Source organism: Panthera pardus, unplaced genomic scaffold (assembly GCF_024362965.1).
Source record: "Panthera pardus isolate Hobbes unplaced genomic scaffold, ASM2436296v1 HiC_scaffold_6, whole genome shotgun sequence".
Lineage (NCBI taxonomy): Eukaryota > Metazoa > Chordata > Mammalia > Carnivora > Felidae > Panthera > Panthera pardus.
In genome coordinates, this window is record NW_026526991.1 from 259,303 (window position 1) to 266,790 (window position 7,488).

Consider the following 7,488-nt stretch of genomic DNA (forward strand, 5'->3'; position numbering starts at 1 on the left):
TAATAGCTTCAAATGCGAAAGATCCCTTTAGTCTGGGTTCTCTCGTAACCCCGGCGTTGATCACTGATTTACAAAGAATTGTAATTTAACGTAATTGCCCCACAGCGACACTGCAGTCCGAGAGCCAGTCGCTAGGAGCCAGGTAACTCTGTGTTCAGTTTCGGACCCAAGATCAGAGTCGCTGCTCGATGAGATGCTCACAGCCCTGTGGGGGTGCATGGAGCCGGAAACACGGACGGGCTCCGCGCGCAGTGAATGAGCTTGGCAACCCCCTCGCACAACCCACTATCCCATAGACACTCCTATAAGGTGGACAAGGAGGACCATCCCTATTTCACAAAGGAGGAGTTGAAGCCAGAGAGACAAGGGACTTGTTTATGGATGCCCAGCTGTCTTTGGACAAGGGCTTTGGTCCAGACAAAAGTTCTTCCTTCTCACTGAAGGTAACCTTTCTCGGACAGTTGAAAAGCACTTTCAGAATTTGTAGTGCTCTCAGAACAACATTGTGAGGTTTCTCATGGTACTGTAATGGAGAAAAATACTGTTTGTTTGCTCTCCTCTGCCCCTTAGCTGATAAGTACGTATATGCCAAATCCACTTGTAGCTAGAAGGAAACCTAGAAAAGAGACAAACACTGAACATGTGTCATTTACTAAGTGCTTGAAATATATTGCACCATTTATTTCTCCCCTACAAGAGTCTTAGCAGGTAGGTAATGTTACACCCACTTTGCAGACCAGGAAATTGAAGTCCTGAGATGTTATATGAATTATCCAAGGGTACTGGGTTAGAAAGTTGAAGAACTAGGATTTGGGGCCAGAACAGCCCTCTCTATCACACAGTTTTCTGTAATGAAGAAAAACCTGGCTCCAGAGGGTTTAAGTGACATCTGGGTATTTATATCTCACTCCTGCTGAATGTATCTGGAAATAACTTTACTATTCATTCCTCCTCTTTTTCCGTGTAATAACCTCCAAGGTAGTCTCCTTCCCTCTAGTCTCTCTTTGTAGAATTCAAGGTGCACATGCTGGCTAACACACAATTCTTTTCTTGCCTGTAGGATCTGCCTACCCACTGAGTTCAGACTAAAGTGCAAACCCTTTATCCTAGCAGACAGCCATTGTCTTCCTCCTACGAGCCTGGTCCTCAAGCAATCTAGTCCACGAAATATGTGTGCACTGTCACAATCTTTTAATCGGAGCAGGATCTCTCCACATTTAGAGGTGATTGTTACTTGTCCTTTTTAAATCAACGTTGTTGAAGTATAAATTACATAGCCCACCCTTCTGTGTGTTTGAAAGCCATTTGTCATTTTGGATTAGAACAATGGGATGTGGGTTGAATGTGGATCCAGTTAGCCATAGCCTCAGGGCTTTACACTTGAACTTGAGCTGTAGTCTCCCATGCTGCCTGGCTCAGCAACTGGCAACACCACATTGTAGCTATTTGACGGACTGACTGGCTGACTGAATGAATAAATGAATGAACATAGATAGTATAGCCCAGTGGTTAAAACCATCAACTCTGGAGCCATGAATATGTGGGGCCATGGCTTTGAGCAGGCGACTTTACCTTTCTGAGCCTCAGTTTCCCACCTATAAAGAGAAGGTAATAGTAGTACCTACAGCATGTGGTCATCACAAGACTAAATGATATAATGTGAGTAAAGCACAGAGCTTGGCACAGAGTTAATGCTCAAAAAAATGGTAGGGATTGCTATTATAATAAATACGGGTAGGATGCAGGCTAGGGCCATATGAATCCTGTGCAACAGTGGGCCCATCACACTGGCTTGAACTTAACCTAAGGGTACCGCAAGCATTCACACTCGTCGTTTTTATTTGGTTAATCAGCAAATAAAAATACGAAACGCTTGGTGGGAGACAAAGAAAATACCTATAATGTTTGCCTTGTGGGAAAAGCTTCTTCCTGGGAATCCAGGGACTTGGGCTCTAAGTCCTGTCTGGCCCAAACTCACCTTGTGATGTGGGGTTAAGCATCTCCTTTCTTTGGGCCTCAGTCTTTCCGTAAGAAGGTATTGTTATAGGTCAGATATTGACAGTAGCTCGGGCCAGATTCAGTAGGATTTTCCTTTCATTCTTTCTCTCCCCCTGTTGGCCTTCACAGTATCTTAGAGCCATTTGAACTGATTGCCAACATTTAAAAGTTGAAAGTTTCACATAACGTTTTTTTATTTCCAGAGTTTTTAAAACATGGGAAGATATGGGGTGCCTGGGTGGCTCAGTCGGTTAAGCCTCCAACTTTTGATCTCAACTCGGGTCTCGATTTCACAGTCATGAGTTCAAGCCCTCCTCTGTACCTGGAAATACATCATATGGTGATTGTGTGCCTTTTCAATATCATGCTAGAGAATTGCTCGCAAACCCACAGAAGGGCCATCTGACTCTGGGGAAATTTAACCCTAACAATTGATGAGGATCCAGTGATGTTTTCCAACTCTGTGTTTTACAGAGTTGGAAGTTCCCTTGGAGGAAACAGATAAGATGCAATCATTTTTGCATACCTGATGGAGAAAATAATCCCAAAGATTACAGTTTTCTTATCCTATAGGGTATGAAATATGATTGGCAATCATAATTCATTATTCCTTTAACTCTTCTCAAACTCTTTCCAAACCAGTTCTGTCATAGTGTTGGTTCCTTCATTAACGATTAAGTAAGCTTACTCTTTATGGGTATTATAATCATTTTTTTAACAACTGATAATTTATTACAAAGTTTGGAGAATCGTATTTTTAATTTCTTAAAGGTGCTAACGTTTTGTCATCACATAAGTTCCAAAATTGTTTGGTTAGCTATTTGTTACGAATGTTACTTATAATATAAAAATCAAAAATTTTGAGGTATGAATGACCTACAGTAGAATTCCCACATACGAAGTGTACAAGGCTGATGATTTTTGACAAGTGCGTATACTCGTGTGACAACCACCCCAATCGAGATAGAGACGTGACAATGATATTTTCAACAATTTGAGAATTTTTCTTTCAGGCTACAGAGAGGGGGCCCTGTGTTTTCAGAAACGTGGTTATTTATTTCTGGTGTTAAAAAAGAGACGACAGGCCCCAAAGGGAGTCACTTGTGCTAAGCCCTACGTTGGCAAACCAAGACTCAACACCCAAGCTAATTGCCACTTCAACCCCCACTCCCTGCCCCAGGAATGTAGCCTTTAACCAGTTACCTGGTCAGGACTAGTGAGATAATCTGCTGCTCCCCTTAACAAGGAGACCTTGCCTGAAGTGTGCATTCTTTTTTTTTTTTTTTTTAAGCTTATTTATTTGAGAGAGAGAGAGAGTGCAGGGGAGGGGCACAGAGAGAGGGAAGAGAGAGAATCCCAAGCCGGCTCCACGCTGTCAGAGCAGAGCCTGATGCGGGGCTCGAATCCACAAACTGTGAGATCATGAACGGAGCTGAAGCCGAGAGTCGGATGCTTGATCGACTGAACCACCCAGGTGCCCCCAAAGTGTGCATTCTTTGCTAATGATTTCCTCTCCACCTTTTAAAACCTTTCCTTGTCTGCATCCCAGCGAAGCTCTTTTCTATTGCCAGATGGGCTACCGCCCCATTGATGAATTGTTGAATAAAGTCAATTTGATCTTTAAATTTACTCAGGTCAATTTTTGTTGGGAACAGTGGGCAAGAACAATTGTCTTGATGTTCATGGTGATAGAAGGGATACAACCTAACATGTCAGGAAACAGCCTGATGCTTCACTGTTTTGTTTTGTGTTGTGTTGTTCTGTCTAGCGGACTCCATGTACTAAGGAGCCTCTGGTTCTGAGAGCTACTGCTCTCCCAGGGCCCACATACGACTGCAGTAAACGTGGGTGACAGGGGCTTGTGAGACCATGCCCCGGAGAATGAAACAGTGAGTGATCTACAGACAAATGCGGGGTTCTCGGGGAGTGGCGCTCGAAAGGAATCCTGTTGAAGAGACCAGGCCAACTGCAAAATATAAGTCATGGCTCTTCTGAGTCAGAGAATTTCCGGTGTCAAATCCCAGGCAAAAGAAGATCAAGAGAATCGGGGCAGCTTCTCAGTGGCTGAACCCTCTCGACGACTCCCCCGGGTAAAATTGTTCCAGGAGCTTTGGTCTGTCCGCAGTTTCTTTGGCTTTGGAGTACTGATTTTCCATTAACAATGCAGATGCACTGAACGTGTGTTACAAGAGTCAAGTCAAGGGTGATTCTGAAGACTTTGGCCTCAGCATACGAACAAATTAAAGTTGCCCCTAACCAAGATGGGAAATACTGAGGGAGGAACAAGGTTGAGGCAGAAAGTCAGAAGCTCCATTGGGACATGTTAAGATATACACTATATAGATAGAGATATAGATAGAGAACCCGTAGAGCGTGTGACTCTTGATTTCATGGTTGTGAGTTCGAGCCCCGTACTGGGCGTGGAGCCTACTTAAGATAAATAAATAAATAAATAATTTTAAAAATAATAGGGAATTACAAAAACAAAACTAGGTAGGAAAGAGACCTATTTTATTTTTTTAAGTTCATTTTTATTTTGAGGGAGAAAGAGCACGAGTGGGGGAGGGGAGCGAGATCATCTCAAGCAGGTTCCACACTGGGAGAGTCCCACCGGGGCTCGAACTCCAAACCCTGAGTTCATGATCTGAGCTGAAACCAAGAGTTGGATGCTCAACCCACTGAGCCACCCAGGCACCCTGAAACTATTTATTTAGAATGAGAAATCACAACACAAATTGTGCAAGAAATCATGCCATTACAGATTGCAATTTGTGACCTTAAAAACCTGACAAATGGGGGCGCCTGGGTGGCTCAGTCCGTTGAGGTCCAACAATTGATTTCGGCGCGGGTCACGATTTCATGGATTTGTGAGTTCGAGCCCCATATGGGCTCTGCGCTGACAGCGTGGAGCCTGCTTGGGATTCTCCCTCTTTGTCTGCCCCTCCTCTGCTCGCACTTTCTCTGTCTCTCTCAAAAGAAATACATTTTTAAAATCTGGCAAATAACACAAACATCACAAAATCCAGAAAAGAAACATATTTGTTAGTTTTCTTAAACACCTCCATAGTTCTTTTTCCTTTTTAAGCTGAATATGCTTTGATCACCTCTTTAGATAACAATTTTGTATGGTCACTTTCGATAATGAGAATGGAAAAATAATTTAATTTTTCCTCTAGCATGTTAGATCAAAAAATTTTTAATTACTTTTTATTTTCATTTTAAGTTCCAGTACAGTTAACATGCAGTGTTACATTAGTTTCAGGTGTAAACATTTTTATTATTGATAATTTAGGAAAACTACTTCCGATGCCACAATTCCTTTTCAGTAATGTCATGAACATTTTGAGAATTGTCAAAGTTGGGGGCAAGCTGTATCAAACTTTTGTCATATGAAATGTAATTTTTCAGGTAATTTCAAGCTTCCTAGTGCCCTGATTAACCTTAAATAATCCTTTCATTGAAGACACTCATTGATTACAGTGAGTGGTGGGTATATCTTACACACTGGAAGGCCAGCAAAAACTTCACACACCGAAGAGTATCACATAAATATATTCTACTAAACTCAGAGATTCCCAGCTGGATTTCCTCTAGCTGAGTCCCAAACGCCACTAAATATGACACAGGGAAGTATGACACAGGAGAAATCAGATTAGACGGAGAGGTTTAAGCAATTGCTGTAAAAACAGTACTTTTGCAAATTTTACAGAAACAGGGGTGTCTAACTGGCTCAGTTGGTAGGGCACGTGGCTCTTGATCTCGGAGTTGTGAGTTCGAGCCCCACGTTGGGTGTAGAGACTACTTAAATACATAATTTTTTTAAAAAAGAAAATCTACAGAAGCAAAGGACCATATGAGCACATTGCTGAGACCCTCCTCAAGCCACAGAAGAGTCTTGGGGAACCAAAGGTCCCTAAATTTTAAGCTTTAATTCTACTGATGTTGGCCGGCTGGGTCTGAGGACCCAGATGGGGCCCTGCACGACCAGCCAAGAGGGTCCTTGGCTTGGGGCATGATCCAAACATGAAACCAAGAGCCAGGAGGAAACATGAAACATGAGCAAGGAGGAAATGAAAACAGTTCACTGGAAAGTGTACGAGATAGAGTATAGTAGATGGAGTATCTGGGAGACTGGAAAGGAAAGGAGAGTGAGTCTCTGTTGTTTGGGGTTATCTGTTTATTATATCAGAAAAGGGCCCAGGAAAAGAATGACAAAGGCGAGTGACAGGTGAACAACAGGTGTTATTTCATAAATCACTTTAGGTAGGAGGGACTGATGCCAGCTTTGGCTGAGGTTTGTTTGAAGCTGATGTCCTGGAACATGTTTGGGATCCTCATCTGCTCAGATGTTATCAGGTGTTTGGGGGCCTAAGAAGAAACTCAGAGAATGATTAACTTTCTTGCTTTCCCCTTGGAGTGGGAACATAGCTTCTTTGGTTTATTGAGACGCAAGGTGCAATACAAACCAAAGTAAATGTGGCCTAGCAGAAAAACAGCAGAGAAGCAGTCTTTCTAAAAATGGAGTCCCTTCAGTTTCCCTGTCTCGCCGTGATGGTTGTCACCTCTTGGTGATAGTTCCAAGGGAAGGCAAAGCAAAAACCTGACACAAAGAGCTGGGATGGGGCAGGGCATCGCCATTCTAAATAGGATGCTCATAGAACGGAAGGTAGAACCAGAGTGAAACTTGCACCTATCTGGGAGGACTGCATTCTATAAGCGACACCAGGTTAAATGTGAATGCGAAAAACCCGAGGTGGACTGTGCCTGGCAGGGAAAAAGCTGGAGTAGCTGTTTTAAAAGAGGAAGCAGAGGCTGGGGCCTAAGGAGGGTGAGGAACACTCCTGGTCACACAGCATATCCGCAGTTGAGCAGGGACTGGAATCCAGATTTCTGTTAGGTGTCGTGGCTGGGTAGATGACCACACTAAGGCCCTTGGCCCACATGCCGGTTTTCGCTGGTTTGTTTTAGAACCCCATCTCTAACTCGAGGAACTTCTCCAGGAGGCGCACCCACCCCACCTCCCGATTGGAAAAAGACCACAACCCGAGCTTGGAAGCTGCAGGGGTGGGTCGCAGGGCCGCCTCTAGGGCCCCACATCACAGTGGGCCTCCCATTGCCTGCTCCAACCTTATTGTCCAAAGTTGGCAGGCGCCTTGTGTCAATGACCTCTAGCTGCATGGGACCAAGTCTCAACTTCTAAACCAGTAAGTTTAGTCTTTCGAAGCCAAACATTTGAAAACATTCCTTGCTGCAGGCAAACTGCTTACACCTAAATCCGACATCAGGCCCCCATACCCGAACTTCCTTTCTTGCGAGAAGTCGCCAGAGGAAGCTGTCAGCCATCTTTTGTGCGGCATCATTTCTGGTTTCTCTTTGCCCATTCTTTGTCATGCCGAAGCAGTTCACTCTTCCTTCTGAATTTGCGCAAGCACTACAGACTCCTCCTTCCTTATACAGCCTCTATTTGAAGAAGGAAGAAAAATTCAAGTG